We start from the raw sequence: 17541 nt of genomic DNA on the forward strand, positions 1-17541 counted from the left end.
CAGTTCCAAGGAAGGGCAGTGCTAAAGTATGTTCAAACTACTGGACAATTGTGCTCACTTCCCATGCTAGTAAGATTATAATCAAAATCCTTCAAGCTGGGCTTCAAGACTTCCAGATGTAAAACCTGGGTTTACAAAAGGCAGAGGAGCCAGAGGTCAAATTGCCAGCATTCATTGAAATATAGAGAAAGCAAGGGAATTCCAGAAAAACATCGACTTCTGTTTCAATGACTATGCTAAAGCCTTTGACTGTGTGCATCACAACGAACTGTGGAAAATTCTTAAAGAGATGGGAATATCAGACTACCATACCTGCCTCCTGAGAAACCTGTATACATGTTAAGAATTAATAGTTAGAACCTGATGTGGAACAATGGACTGGTTCAACACTGGCACAGGAGTAGGAAAAGGTATATATTGTCCCTTACATGCTTCCCTGGAGGCTCAGATGGTAAAGCGTCTGCCTGCAATGCGGGAGACCCGGGTTCGATCCCTGGGTTGGGAAGATCCCCTGGAGAAGGAAATGGCAATCCACTCCAGTACTCTTGCCTGGAAAATTCCATGGACTGAGGATTCTGGTAGGCTACAGTCCATGGGGTCACAAAGAGTCGGACACGACTGAGTGACTTCACTATATGCAATATATATTTAACTTATATGCAGAGTACATCATGTGAAATGCCAAGCTGGATGAGTTACCAGCTGGAATCAAGATTGCTGGGAGAAACATCGACAACCTCATATATGTAGATGATACTATTCTAATAGGAGAAATCAAAGAGGAACTAAAGAACCTCTTGATGAGAGTGAAAGAAGGGGTGAGAAAGCCACTTAAAACTCAATATAAACACACACACACACACACACACACACACACACACACACAGATCATGGCATCTGGTCCCATCACTTCATGGCAAATAGAAGGGGGAAAAGTGGAAGCAGTGACAGATTTTATTGTCTTCAGTTCTAAAATCACTGTGGATGGTGACTGCAGCCATGAACTTAGAAGACACTTGCTTCTTTGAAGGAAAACTATGACAAACGCAGAGAGTATATTAAAAAGAAACACATCGCTTCTGCTGACAAAGGTCTGTTTGTTAAAGCTATGGTCTTTCTAGTAGTCATATACAGATGTGAGAGTTAGACCATAAAGAAGGCAGAGTGCTGAACAACTGATGCTTTTGAACCATGGTGTTGGAGAAGACTCTTGAGAGTCCCTTGGACTGCAAGGAGATCCAACCAGTCAATCCTAAAGGAAATCAACTCTGAATATTCATTGGAAGGACTGATGCTGAAGCTGAAACCCCACCTGATTTTGGTCCCATCTGATTTTGGGGTGAAACCCCACCCCAATATTTTGGCCACCTGATGTGAAGAGCCAACTTATTGGAAAAGACCCTGATGCTGGGAGAGATTGAGGGCAACAGGAGAAGAGGGCAACAGAGGAGGAGATGGTGGGATGGCATCACTGATTCAATGAACATGAACTTGGGCAAACTCCGGAGATAGTGAGGGACAAGGAGGCCTGGCATGCTGCAGTCCATGGGGTCACAGAGTCAGACACGACTTAGCAACTGAAAAACAACCACAGCTTACATCTCTTCATCTGCCTGCTCATATAAATGTACACATTTCTTCCTCACCAACAACATATTCATGAAGCATATAGCTGTGTGTGTGTGTTTTCCTTTGGTACAGTATCTGGTTTTAGTCTTAGGGTAATATTTGCCTCATAGCTTGAATTGGAGTGTGTTTTCTCTTTCTTCTATATTCTGACAGGACTTGTATAAAATGAGAATTGATTCTCCTTTAAATGTTTGGTAGAATTCTCTGCGACTGCTAAGTCACTTCAGTCTTGTCTGACTCTGTGCGACCCCATAGACGGCAGCCCATCAGACTCCCCCGTCCCTGGGATTCTCCAGCAAGAACACTGGAGTGGGTTGCCATTTCCTTCTCCAAAGCATGAAAGTGAAAAGTGAAAGTGAAGTCGCTCAGTCGTGTCCGACCCTTAGCGACCCCGTGAACTGCAGCCCACCAGGCTCCTCCGTCCATGGGATTCTCCAGGCAAGAGTACTGGAGTGGGGTGCCATTGCCTTCTCTAGTGAATTCTCTAGTGAAACCATTTGAGACTAGTTTATATTTCAGGAGCTTTTAAAGTATGGATTAAATGTCTTTAAAGGTTCTGAGAGTCAGTTCCTAGGCAGGTTGATAAGAAGTCTGGGGGTCCCCTAGGAGAGAGGGGTCTGGGGTTCTCAAGGAGGAGATAGGGGTCTGGAAATCTCAAGCAGGAGGAAAGGACAAACTTTTTTTCCTCTACATTCCTTAGTCTTAGTCACATAAAAGCTTTTTTCTCTAAACCTGGAACTGATGATTACACAACCAACAGCTCAGTTTAAACTCTGTACTAGGGATTGTATAACAACAACGCATCTTGCTTGAGGACAGTCTCTCCTTCCTGAAAACCTGGCTCATCCTGGTATGGGAGTGGGTCTGATAGGGTCTTTCTATTGTTAAGTTCTAATCCTGTTATCCTAAAATGTAAATTGTGGGAGTGGGTCTGGTAAAATTTTTTACAACCTTGAGACATTCTCTTGATTTATTGTAATAACTAATTAAAAAGTATGTAGTTCCCTTGCTAAAGGCTAGCAAGGGGGGCACTCTCCATCCCCTTCTGATGTCTAGATCAGAAGCTTCCTCTCCCTTTTCTGTAATAAACTGTAATAAAACTTCTGCCACACAAGAGCTGAGTTGTCAAGGCTGGTCTCTAGTCCTGAAGCTAAACTTTCTTCTTTGGAGATCACGAATCCAACATCATTCACCATAAGCTATCGGTTCTAGGTTTATTTAGATTGTCTATTTCACCTTGACAGATGGTAGCTTCTGGTTTTGAGGACTTTTCTAGTCCATTTTTTCTAATTTTGCAAATTTATGTACATGAAATGGCTTATAATATTCCCTTATCTTCTAAACGATTCAGGCTCAGTAGTTATATCCCCCATTTCACTGGGGTAATGGTAGCTATTTGTTTAGTGATACATATGTTATATATTTTTTCAATTTTACCATGTATTTGAGGTAAGCTTCTTGTAGAAAGCATATAGTCATACCACTTCCTCTTTCATTTTCTATTTAGTCTGTTAGTCTGTAATTTGTATATGTAGATCACTTATGTTTAATGAAATTATTGATGGGTTGGAACTTTAATCTTGGGCTTCAGTGGTAGCTCAGCTGGTAAAGTATCTGTCTGCAATGCAGGAGACCCTGGTTCGATTCCTGGGTCAGCAAGTTCCCCTGGAGAAGGGACAGGCTACCCACTCCTATTCTTGGGCTTCCCTGATGACTCAGATGGTAAAGAATCTGCCTGCAATGTGGGAGACTCAGGTTTGATCCCTAGGTTGGGAAGATCCCCTGGAGGAGGGCATGGTAACCCACTCCAATATTTTTGCCTGGAGAATTCCCATGGACAGAGGATTCTGGCGGGCTCCCATGGGGTTGCAAAGAGTCAGACATGACTGAGCGACTAAGTGTAGCACAGTTCTGAAACAACACTGTATCACTGCAAATGAAAGGTAAAATCTTGCTTCTTTTTAGGTTTCTTTATTCTAAATTTGGAAATGCAAATATACTGAGCATCTCCTCTCCATTTATTTAGAACTCCTTGACAATGTTCTCATTTTTGTTTCAAACATAAAGTTTGAATTTTAAAAATCTGTGAAGAGGACAGTATTTACCATTATTTTATAAATTCTATTGTTTATTCTTTTTCTGGAAATCTAAGACTTCTAGAATTATTTTATTTCTTTTTGGAGAACTTTCTTTCATCACTTTTTAAAGAGAAGTCTGCTGGTGACACCTTCTCTTGGTTTGTTCCCTCTGAGAATTATTTATTCCCTCTTCATTCCTAAAGGATATTTTCATTAGCTGCAGAATTCAGGTTGTTAGTTGTTTTTTTATTTAATAACTTGAAAAATCTTATATCACCTCCTCTAACTTCCTTGGTTTCACATGAAAACTGTTATTCAAATCACTGTTCCCCTACACATAATGGACATTATCTCTCATTGTTTTCAATTCTTTGTTTTTAAATTTCAGTTTTCTTTGTTTTTAAATTTCAAGAGTTTAATTATGATGTGTATTAGCATGAATACTTGGGCACTTATCCTTTTTTCAATACACTCAGCTCTCTTAATTTATAAGTTTATGCCCTTTATTGAACTTTAGAAATTTTTAGCCCTTTTTCTTTTTCAGCTTTACTTTCTTTTTCCTCTCTTTCTAGGCTTTGGATAACACAGATATGGGGATTATTGATTATCTTTCTACAGATCTTGAAAGCTTTGTTCCCTTCTCTTTTGTGTGCATTTTCCTTCTCTTGTTCACCTGGGTAATTTCTACTATTCCATCTTCAAGCACACTGACTGAGTCTTTCCTCTGTCATATTTATTCTGCTATTGAGCCTCTTCACTTTAATTTTCTGTATTGCATTTTTTCAGTATTATAATGTCCATTTGGTTCTTTTTCATACTTTTATTGCTTTTGTAGATTCTCTATATATATTTGCTTCAAGGTTATTTGTAATTGATTTTAAAACAGTTTGTGCTGGCCAACTTTAAAATCATTGCTAGATAATTCTAATCTCTGATTCATCTCTATATTAGCAAGCACTGATTGCTTTTGACTCATTCAAATTGTGAATTTCCTGATCCTTCGCACAATTAATACTTCTAAATTTAATTCTGCACATATTGGCTATTATGCTAGAAGACTGTGTTATATTTAAATCTTTTACTTTAGCAGATAGTCAGCCTGTTGAGATATGCATGCAATTTGTTCTATTTTTGTGGGTTGTGGTTCTAGTACCAATTTAGCTTTTAGAGCCTTTATGATACCTTTGGTGTCAATTTGTGTGTGTGTACTTGGGGTTAATGCTAATCCTTGTTTATGCTGCCTGCTACCCTCTGCTGATTTTTTGCCTTTCGGGGCAAAAGGTACTTCTCCAGCTTGGCTGCCCAGTGCCTCTAAGTGGGGGATGGGAGACAGTGACCCATCTGAATAGAGCACTTCCTTGGTTCACCTCACTGAAGCCCCTTAGTCAGGCCACACAACTGTCTAGTGTCTTTAGGTGGGAGATGGAGGACCCTTTCCCTTGACTCTTTGTACCACAAAGGGACAAAGAAGGCCCCCAGCCATGGCTTCTTCACGTTAGTTCAATCCCAAAAGAAGTCTATCGATCCTGTCGCCTGAGAGTGCTCCCAAAGTCAAGACACTTGTTCTTGTTAGGAATCACTTGCCAGAGCATAGTTTTCTTCATGTTTGCAGTGGGACTTCCTTACAACCCATAGTGAAAGGGGTTTCTTCTCTTGCTTTGTTAAAGTTCAGGAGACTGTATTCTAAAGCAGAATGGAGGTCCTGAGATGCTGTTCTTCAAGTCCTGTGATCCCTAGTTCATCCTCCTTTCTAAACATTTGTGTCAGCATCATTCTTTGTCTGTTGTTTTACTTCCAGGTTTTATAGTGTTATTAGCAGAGAATTAGAAAAAGATGCCTGCCATCTTGCTGAGAATAGGAGTTTATATTCTCTGTTAATTTTGTACTTTTCAGAAATAAAATCAATAGAGACATACCTCAGAGATATTGAAGGTTTGGTTCCAAATATTCCAATGTTCCAAATACAATAGAGCAAATATTGCAATAAAGTGAATCACACATTTTTTTTTGGTTTCCCAGTGCATGTTACAGTTATGTTTATAATATAGTCTAGACTATTAAGTGTGCAATAGCACTATATCTAAAAAACATGCACATGCCTTAATTAAAAATTACTGTTAAAAAAGAAAATAAATGCTAACCATCATCTTAACCTTCAATGAATTATAACCCTTTTGCTAGTTAAGGGTCTTGGATTAATGTTGATGGCTGCTGACTGATCAGGGTATTGGTTGCTGAAGGCTGGGGTGCCTGTGGCAATTTCTTAAAATGAGACAACAATGAAGTTTGCCACACTGATTGACTCTCCCTTTTATGCCATTTAATAGCATTTTTCTTACAGAAGAACATCTTTCAAAATTGCACTCAATCATCTCAAGCCCTGCCAACTAAGTTTATGTATTAATAATATTTTCAATCTTTTGTTGTTTCAATAATCTTTACCGTATATTCACTAGGAGTAGATTCCATCTCAAGAACACTTTCTTTGCTCATCCATAAAAAGTAATTCCTCATCTATTCTAGTTTTATCCTGAGATCACAGCAATTCAGTCATAACTTCCGGCTCCTCCTCTAATTCTACGTCTTATTAGTTCTGTGACATCTGCAGGTACTTTCTTTGCTGAAGTCTTGAAAGTTTCAGATTCACCCATGAGGGTTGGAATCAACTTCTTTCAGACTGTTATTAATGTTGATCTTTTGACTTCTAACCAGGAATCTCAAATGTTCTTAATGACATGTAGAATAGTCATTCCTTTCCAGAAAGTATTTAGCTTGCCAGATTTATCAGAGAAATCAGCTATAGCCTTACAAAAAATATTTCTTAAATAATGAGACTTGAAAATTGAAATTACTCTTTGATCCATGGGCTGCAGAATAGATACTGTGTTGACAGGCATGAAATCAACTTTAATCCCACTGCACATCACCATCAGAGCTCTTGAGTGACCAGGTTTGTTGTCAATGAGCAGTCATATTTTGAAAGCAATGTTTTTTCCGTGTGCTAATTCACAATGGTGGGCTTAAACTATTCAGTAAACTATGCTGTAAACAGATGTGCAGTCATCCAAATTTGTTGTTCCAAAAACATTTACAAAGTACAGGCAGAGTAATTCTTAAGGACACTAGGATTTTCAGAATGGGAAATAAGTATCGGCTTCAACTTCAAATAACCAGCTGCCCTTACAAGAGAGTCAGCCCGTCCTTTGAAACTTGAAGCCAGGCACTGACTCTCTCTAGTTATGGAAGCCCTAGACAGTCCCTTCTTCTAATACAAGACTGTTTCATCTACCTTGAAAATCTATTGTTTGGTAACAGCCATCTTCATTAATTATCTTAGCTAGATCTTCTGGATAACTGGTTGCAACTTCTACATCAGCACTTGCTGCTTCATCTTGTGTGGAAGTTATAGCAATGGTTTCTTTCCTTAAACCTTATGAACCAACCTCTGCTAGCTCCAAATTATTGTTCTTTAGCTTCCTCAGATCTTTCAGCCTTCATACAATTGGACAGACATAGGGCCTGGCTCTAGATTAGGCTTAAGAGAATGGTGTGACTGAATTTTCTCTCCAGACCACTCAAGCTTTATCTGTATTAGCAATAAAGCTGTCTCACTTTCTTATCATAAGTGTGTTCATTGGTATAGCACTTTAAATTTCCTTTAAGAGCATTTCTTTTTACATTTGCATGTGTTTGGTGCAAGAGGGCTCAGTTTTGGCCTGTCCACTTTTGATATGCCTTCCTCACTCAGCTTAACTATTTCTAGTTTTTTATTTAAAGTGAAAGATATATCAATTTCCCCTTCACTTGAACACTAAGAGTATTGTTATTGTTATTAATTGGCTTAATTTCAATTTTGTTCTGTCTCAGGAAATAGGGAGGCCCAAGGAGAGGAAGAAAGAAGTGGAGACAGTCAGTCAGTGGAGCAGTCACATAACACACACAATTAGCAGTTGAGGTCACTGTCTTTATAGGCAAGGTTCAATACTTGGGCCACCTGATAAGAAGAGGTGACTCATTAAAGAGCCCCCGATGCAAGGAAAGATTGAGGGCAGGAGAGAAACTTATCATAGTGACATCAAATATCACAGATTATTATAATAAATATAACAATAATGAAAAAGTTTAAAACATTGCGAGAATTACTGAAATGTAACAGAGACACAAAGTGAGCAAATGTTGTTGGAAAAATGACACAAATAGCCTTGCTTGATGTAAGGTTTCCACAAACCTTCAATTTGTGGTAAACAAAAAAAGCTCAGTACAGCCAAGTGAAATAAAATGAGCTGTACAGATATGAGAGTTGGACCATAAAGAAGGCTAAGCATCAAAGAATTTATTCTTTTGAACTGTGGTGCTAAAGAAGACTCTTGAGAGTCCCTTGGACAGCAAGGAGATCAAGTCAGTTGATCCTAAAGGAAATCAATCCTGAATATTCATTGGAAGGGCTAATGCTGAAGCTGAAGCCCCAATACTTTGGCCACCTGATACAAAGTGCTAACTCATTAAAAAGACCCTGATGCTAGGAAAGATTAAGGGCATGAGAAGAAGGGGGTGACAGAGGATAAGATGGTTGGACGGCATATTTGATACAATGGACATAAATTTGAGCAAGCTCTGGCAGAAAGTGATGGGCAAGGAAGCCTGGCATGCTGCAGTCCATGGGGTCGCAAAGAGTCAGACACGACTGACTGACTGAACAACAAGAAACGCCTGTGTGGCAAACTAAAACAATCATTTTAAGTCTGAATAATTAATTATTAATGAGAAGCTTCAAACTTCAAATAAAAACAAAGAATAAGCTAAAGTTACATCGGAACTCTCAGCTTCTTACTGGACCTGAGGGAATTATCCTTTCCTTGTAAGAAATTTTCTGCACACTTAGTATTAGAACTATACGTGGTACAGTGAGTGTCTCAAACAGTAACACTGACAATCATCAATTATTCTCTCTTTAAGTTCTCCCCATAGGCCCACAGGGATAAGCTCTTTAGAAGGATATAATACATTGATAATAATGTATTTTAGGAAATATCAATCTTACACTAAAAAAAATGAGCTGGAGTGAAAAGAAGCATAGGACTCCTGTGAAAAATGATACAATCAAATTTTAACATAAATGATAAAGTACAGTTATGAGGAATTTATTAATGCATGGTAGTTACAAGTCAGCAAGGATTAGTAAATTAAATTCAAGTCAGTTGTCAGGTTATGAGTAGTCATAAGCAAAGCAACTCACTCATCTTAGAAAGTGTTAAGTCATAGTCACCAGGTAAAGTTGTGCTCATCAATTTATATTGTCTTAACAATTCGTCATTTGTCTTTCTGTTTTTCTTGTTTAATTATTTAGTTGAGCAGTTGTCAGTCACCAGCTGTAAGTTTTTTTTTCTGAATTCCTATGAATTTATATCTATATGTCTTCTGCCTATTATTTCAATGGGTGCTTTGTATAAATTTTAGAACTAGTTGGTTAATAAATAAATTAATAATACAAAAATTTTTAAACTATGAGTGCTAAAAAAAAAAGCAACACAGTTAGGAACTACACTCTGAGAGATGAAGTTCACTGTAAGTTTATCTGAAATAACATTGTAGACTGAACAAAAGTGGTGGCAGTAAAGTGGAAAATTTGAAATTTCAGTGGGAATCAGTTTGTTCCTGGTTATACTATAAGCGTGTTGACTGGCCCTTTCTGAATCAATATTATTAAAATGGCTATACTACCCAAAGCAATAGATTTAATGCAATCCATATCAAAATACTCATGATCTTTTTCACAGAACTAGATCAAATAATTTCACAATTTGTATGGAAATACAAAAAACCTCGAACAGCCAAAATAACCTTGAGAAAGAAGAATGGAACTGGAGGAATCAACCTGCCTGACTTCAGACTATACTACAAAGCCACAGTCATCAAGACAATATGGTACTGGCACAAAGACAGAAATATAGATCAATGGAACAGAATAGAAAGCCCAGAGATAAATCCACGAACCTATGGTCACCTTAACTTCGACAAAGGAGGCAAGGATATACAATGGAAAAAAGACAACCTCTTTAACAAGTGGTGCTGGGAAAACTGGTCAACCACCTGTAAAAGAATGAAACTAGAACACTTTCTAACACCATACACAAAAATAAACTCAAAATGGATTAAAGATCTAAATGTAAGACCAGAAACTATAAAACTCTTAGAGAGAACATAGGCAAAACACTCTCCCACATAAATCACAGCAGGATCCTCTATGACCCACATCCCAGAATTTTAGAAACAAAAGCAAAAATAAACAAATGGGACCTAATGAAACTTAAAAGCTTTTGCACAACAAAGGAAACCATAAGCAAGGTGAAAAGACAGCCCTCAGATTGGGAGAAAATAATAGCAAATGAAGCAACAGACAAAGGATTAATCTCAAAAATATACAAGCAACTCCTCCAGCTCAACTCCAGAAAAATAAATGACCCAATCAAAAAATGGGCCAAAGAACTAAACAGACATTTCTCCAAGGAAGACATACGGATGGCAAAAAACACATGCAAAGATTCTCAACATCACTCATTATCAGAGAAATGCAAATCAAAACAACAATGAGGTACCATTACACGCCAGTCAGGATGGCTGCTATCCAAAAGTCTACAAGCAATAAATGCTGGAGAGGGTGTGGAGAAAAGGGAACCCTCTTACACTGTTGGTGGGAATGCAAACTAGTACAGCCACTATGGAAAACAGTGTGGAGATTCCTTAAAAAGCTGGAAATAGAACTGCCACGTGACCCAGCAATACCACTTCTAGGCATATACACTGAGGAAACCAGATCTGAAAGAGACACATGCACCCCAATGTTCATCGCAGCACTGTTTACAATAGCCAGGACATGGAAGTAACCTAGATGCCCATCAGCAAACAAATGGATGAGGAAGCTGTGGTACATATACACCATGGAATATTACTCAGCCATTAAAAATAATTCATTTGAATCAGTTCTAATGAGATGGATGAAACTGGAGCCCATTATACAGAGCGAAGTAAGCCAGAAAGATAAAGATATACTATACACATATATAAAGATAAAGTATACTAACACATATATATGGAATTTAGAAAGATGGTAACGATAACCCTATATGCAAAACAGAAAAAGAGACTCAGATGTATAGAACAGACTTGTGGACTCTGTGGGAGAAGGCGAGGGTGGGATGTTTCAAGAGAACAGCATCGAAACATGTATATTATCTAGGGTGAAACAGATCACCAGCCCAGGTTGGATGCATGAGACAAGTGCTCGGGCCTGGTGCACTGGGAAGACCCAGAGGGATGGGGTGGAGAGGGAGGTGGGAGGAGGGACCGGGATGGGGAATACATGTAAATCCATGGCTAATTCATTTCAATGTATGACAAAAACCACTGCAATGTTGTAAAATAATTAGCCTCCAACTAATAAAAATAAATGGAAAAAAAAAAAACTAGGAATATTGTTTAAATGCAGTTCCCCCCACCCCCCGACTCTTTCAATGCCTTTTAGAGAGAAAATTTAGAGTAAAATCACAATGCCAATAGACCCTTATTACTCTCATAAAATTGTCCTCTGGAAGTTTTGTCTTTGCAAAGTATGGCACTGTTTGCTCATACATACCAGAAAAAGATCTCACAAGATAGAGTTAATAGATTGACAGATAATGAGTATGAGGTTACAGATGAAATTTTGATGATATTTCACAGCCATAATTTAGGTATAACTATTGGATAATGTTTATACACATATATATTAATTTTTAGTTTACATAACAAACTGTGGAAAATTCTGAAAGAGATGAGAATACCAGACCACCTGGCCTGCCTCCTGAGAAGTCTGTATGCAGATCAATAAGCAACAGTTAGAACTGGACATGGAACAACAGACTTGTTCCGAATCGGGAAAGGAGTCAAGGCTGCATACTGTCACCCTGCTTATTTAACTTACATGCAGAGTACATCATGAGAAATGCTGGGCTGTATGATGCAAAAGCTGGAATCACGATTGCTGGGAGAAATATCAATGACTTCAGATATGCAGATGACACCATCCTTATGGCAGAAAGTGAAGAACTAACGAGCTTCTTGGATGAAGGTGAAAGAGGAGAGTGAAGAAGTTGGCTTAAAACTCAACATTCAGAAAACTAAGATCATAGCATCTGGTCACTTCACTTCAAGGCAAATAGACGGGGAAACAGTGGAAACAGTGGCAGCCTTTATCTTGGGGGGCTCCAAAATCACTGCAAATGGTGACTACAGTCATGAAATTAAGACAGCTCCTTGCTCCTTGGAAGGAAAACTATGATCCACTTAGACAGCATATTAAAAGGCAGAGACATTACTTTGCCAACAAAAGTCTGTCAAGTCAAAGTTATGATTTTTCCAGTAGTCATGTATGGATGTGAGAGTTGGACTATCAAGAAAGCTGAGCACCGAAGCATTGATGCTTTTGAACTGTGGTGTTGGAGAAGACTCTTGAGAGTCCCTTGGGCTACAAGGAGATCCAACCAGTCAATCCTAAAGAAAATCAGTCCTGAATATTCATTGGAAGGACTGATGCTGAAGCTGAAACTCCAATACTTTGGCCAGCTCATGAGAAGAACTGACTCACAGAAAAGACCCTGATGCTGGGAAAGATTGAAGGCAGGAGGAGAAGGAGATGACAGAGGATGAGATGGTTGGATGGCATCACTCACTCGATGGACATGAGTTTGAGCAAGCTCTGGGAGTTGGTGATGGAGGGGGAGGCCTGGTGTGCTGCAGTCTGAGATGTCGCAAAGAGTCAGACGTTACTGAGCGACTACACTGAAAGCCTAAAATAAATTTGGCAAAATACTATTGTTTGTTAAATAATATAGTCTGTATTATATTATTTTGTAAGTTTTTGTACAGTTGATTTATTCATTGGTCAGTATAGCAATAATTGCAACTTTTTCATTCAAATGTTGTCTGGCAACCCATTCCACACTCTGTGTCCCCATTTCAAGAGATTATCAGCAATAATTTTCCCATTTCTTTTCACAAGGAAAATAAGGGCAAATCCACTGAAGGCCTTGAAGTTTATATAAACATACTTTGCTTCTCTGAAGACTATCAATTATTCATTAGATATCTGTATGTCATTTTCTGAAATATGAGTTTTCAATATCACAGCAGTTTCATGAAAAAAATATTTTAAGAAGTACTTTGTATGACTTCCCTGGTGGTCCAGTGGCTAAGACCTTGAGCTCCCAGTACAGAGGGCCTGGGTTCAATCCCTGGTCGGGGAAACTGATCCCATAAGACACAGCTAAAGGTCCTGCATAGCACAATGAGGATCAAAGATCCTGTAACTAAGACCCAGGGCCATCAATAAATAAATTAAATAAAGAAAAAAATTCAAAAAAGAAGTAATTTGTTTAATTTTGGATCTGGCATTCACCATTCCTTCTTGGTATCAATTATTAATATTCTGTTGTTTAAATGATGGATAGGAACCCTGTAGGAAGAGATTTTTACATTATTTAACACATGTTAAAGAAGAGTATAATTTTGTAACTTTGTCTATATTATTCGTCTATATTTATATGTATATTTCTCTATATTATTATATATTTCCTCAGCACTCTCTGCAGGAATAATAAGAAATGAATGGAAGGATATTAGCAAAGAAATACCTGGTTAGGAAATTATTTTTACTCTATCAGAGTATTTAATATGCTCTTTATGAGGAAAAATGCTTAGAGAAATGGAAGTACAATAACAACATATCTTTTTGTAATAATCAAGAAACATCTGACCAGAGGATAAGCTGCTTGTCACTGAATAAATTAGGTTGTCTTTTTATTCATGTCAAAGTTTTAAGGGACCTTGTATGCCCTGTCATCTATGCTTGATTTTATAATCAAGAAAACTGAGCTCCAGAGCAATTGAATTATTTTCTCAGACAAGCACCTGCAATATTTACATCTTTTATTTGACAGAATAATTCTAGTTTTAGTAATGTTTTTATGTACATTTTCATTATGTCCTCTGCCACACTTCCTTGTGAAATATATATTTCTCAGTGATAAACTAAGATTTGAGATCCAAAATTAAAAGTTCAAAAATCTTATTCATGTTGCTTTTATTTATGCAAATATAAAAATCCTGAATCTTAGAAATGTGGAAGTACATTTTAAATTGAGGTTAAAATATCAGCTGTCATCTTCTTCATAAGAGTTGTTTTTTTATTGAAGAATTTGTCAGCTATATTGCAGATATTGCTAATTATCTTTCTATCCATCTTTTAAACTTCTTCTTTGCCATAGGGATGGAGTTTAGAATGGATAGCATTTTGAAACTTATATACAGATTCAAATTTTTATATTTTCCTTTACATGGACCTACTACAGAACCATAGGACGAATATGGGACCAATCCATAGGACTAATATGGGACAAATATAATATCATTTATATTTTTTAAATACATAATTTATGCTATTAAAATGTTTAAAAAATATATTTTGCTATATATTTATAACAATATTCAATATATATTTTTCTTCCTATTTTTTCACTCTGTGTATAATCTAAATCTAGTTCATTTTACCTACTGAAGAGAAGTTTTTGGTATCACTTCACATAACTAAATTACTTCATTCCTTTTTTTCAGAGACATTTGTTTTTAATTTTTGGCTAATATACACTTAGTTATACCAAAAATTCATCTGCACACTGTGAAAGAAGTATTGTATCAGGCAGAGTTACAGCCAAAGAAAATGCTATTCAGCTCTATACAATGTGGAAAATTGAATTCAATTCTTCTGAAACAAAACATGGGAAGGATTTTAAGCACAGAGTGAGCTGATGGAAAAATACAAGAGGAGTTAAGGGGTACATGGTCAATGGGGTGGGCTAAAACGATGAGTCATTTCTGAGTTTTCAGTTGTTTATTTCTATGACTAGTTTATCTGTATTGCTAACCAGCCTTATCTAAAGTTAGGTTCCTAACATTCTACAGAACCTGGGAGATAGGCATATTCTTCTCTTGATGATTTCAGATGAATGGCTCTCAGATCCTCGAGAAAGTCAACCCGGGGTTGTAAAACTGGCAGGAGGGTGGGAGATTTACTCAAAAGGGCAAAAAAAAGAAAAATTTATAGCTGCAAGTTTTTTCAAATAAATGTAGTAAAAAAAAAAAAGTTTTTAAAAAGTCAGTTACCCATACTTAGGAAATAATGTGTAGTCAAACTTCAGGGAATGTTAAGGCCTCCTTGGTTATTTGGATATCTGAGGGAAACTGCTATTCACTGGGTATGTGTACCTTCAATTTTGATAGATATTGCTAATTACTGAAAATATTTTAAAAATTTATAGTCCAATCAGTAGTCTATAAATGCTATAATTGTCTACAATTATTGCAAACATTTTTTAATCTGGTCATGGAAATTTTAGCATTATGTTGGTATTTCTCTTTTTTGAGATACATTTTCTTGATTCCTAGTTATATTGTCATATTTGTGTTTATTAGACTCTCTTCTTTCTGAACTGACTTTTCAAATCCTTTTATATCCAGAATCTTCCATTAGGTTGTATATCACTTACTTCTTGGCAGGAATTTTTTAGATAATCTTGGTAACAGTCCTTTGGTCAATTAGTGTGTTGAAAATATCTTGCCCAACCTCTGATTAGTTTTTCAGTTTTGCTTGGTTCGATCCCTGGGATGGGAAGATCCCCTGGACAAGGGAACAGCTACCCACTCCAGTATTCTGGCCTGGAGAATTCCATGAAGTGTATAGTCCATGGGATTTCAAAGAGAAACCTTTACTTTTTCACTGTTTTTACATAGAAAAATGTGTTCCTATTATTTTTTAATCTCTGAGTAGTCTTTGAATTTTGCTTCACTTACACAGTAAAAATGTATCAATGTACAGTGGAGTCAAATTTATCATTGATAGAAAATGGGGTCAAATTTATTAATCATTTCCTCTACACCTTTTTTTTTAACGAGGCATTGAAGCAATTTCTTCATATCTCAAAGTCATGAAGATCACTACCTAACAATTTCTTCTAAAAAATTTATAGCAAACTATTTGCATTGATGTTTATTTCTGTTCAGAATATATAGGGTGTATTGGATATTTTTTTTCTCTCCTCACATGTTGTTTTTATGAACTTGTTATTAACAGGTGCTCTATTTCTTTATCATATATTATAGTGCTAATCCTTCAATCCTATGTTCTAATATATTTATGTTTTGTTTTTTCCTGGTCTTCTTGCATTTTTCAGTTGCTTTATTTAATCTCTGTATAATACAACCCTGTCTTTTATATACTTGGCTTATTTACAGACCACTGGTATGAAGTAATGGGCTTCCCTAGTAGTTCAGCTTGTACAGAACCCATCTGCAATGCTGGAGACCCTGGTTCAATTCCTGGGTCAGCAAGTTCCCCAGGAGAAGGGACAGGCTCCCCACTCCAGTTTTCTTGGGCTTCCCTGGTGGCTCAGATGGTAAAGAATCTGCTTGCAATGTGGGAGACCTGGGTTCAATCCCTGGGTTGGGAAGATCCCCTGGAGGATGGCATGGCAACCCTCTCCAGTATTCTTGCCTGGAGAATTCCCATGGACAGAGGAGCCGGGTGGGCTCCAGTCCATGGGGTCACAAGGAGTCAGACATAGAGCACAATGACAAAATAGGCAAAATATTTACTCTTCTGGGGTTGACATTATTGTGAAGGAAGATAGACAATAAAATAGTTAATTTAAAACATAGCAACTCCTGTCAAACCTCAACATGAATCAGCCATAGGTATACATATATCCCCTCCCCTTTGAACCTCCCTCATATGTCCCACCCCATAGGTTTGACAGAAAACAAAATTCTGTAAAGCAATTATCCTTCAATAAAAAAAGAAAAAGAAAAAAAAACATAGTAATTTAAGCTTCAGAGATAAATGAATCAAGGGAGAATTGAGAATGGAAGGAACTAATTTCTTAAAAGAATGAACAGCATATTAATGACTGAGTGAATTATACTTAAGGAAGATGTAATGAAGGTGAGGAGTGAGCCATGTCTGTATTTGAGGGTAAAACTAACAGGTACATTGAAAATCAAGGAGACAAGATCTGAAGCAGCAACTTGCCTCGTGTGTTTAAGAAACACCCAGATGGACAGGACAGCTGGAGAAGACTGAGACACCATTTGGTAGACAATTTTAACAACTTTCACTTTTACTTTGAGAGGAGTGATCAGGAATCAGCACAAGACTTTTGAGCAAAAAATGAAAACTGCACTTATGTACTGAAAGGAATATTTCAGCCACAATGTCAGCAGTAGAGAGGGGAGATATGGGAAGAAAATTTTGGAATCTGTTGTAACAACCCACATATGAAGGTGGTGAAATAACTGTCAAATAACATACATATATATATTTTAACACATTTAAATTTTTATGTAATTCACTGAATAATGATAAAATCAATAAGATGCTGCAACCAGTTTAAAGGAGAATTCAAAGGATAGCGACATACATAGAGTAAAAGTGAATCTACAGATAGATATAAAATTGATGTTTTGGGGGCTATATTAGTCTGATGCGAAGAACTGACTCATTGGAAAAGACCCTGATGCTGGGAAAGATTGAAGGCAGGAAGAGGAGATGACAGAGGATGAGATGGTTGGATGGCAGCACCGAGTCAATGTACATGAGTTTGAGCAAGCTCGGGGAGTTGGTGATGGACAGGGAAGCCTGGCAAGCTGCAGTCCATGGTGTTACAAAGAGTCTGACTGAAAGACTGAACTGAACTGACTTTCTTGGCAGAAATTTCCCCTTTTAAATTTTTTCCACTTTCTATTTGGA

The sequence above is a fragment of the Odocoileus virginianus genome, chromosome 28, assembly GCF_023699985.2.
Source record: "Odocoileus virginianus isolate 20LAN1187 ecotype Illinois chromosome 28, Ovbor_1.2, whole genome shotgun sequence".
NCBI lineage: Eukaryota > Metazoa > Chordata > Mammalia > Artiodactyla > Cervidae > Odocoileus > Odocoileus virginianus.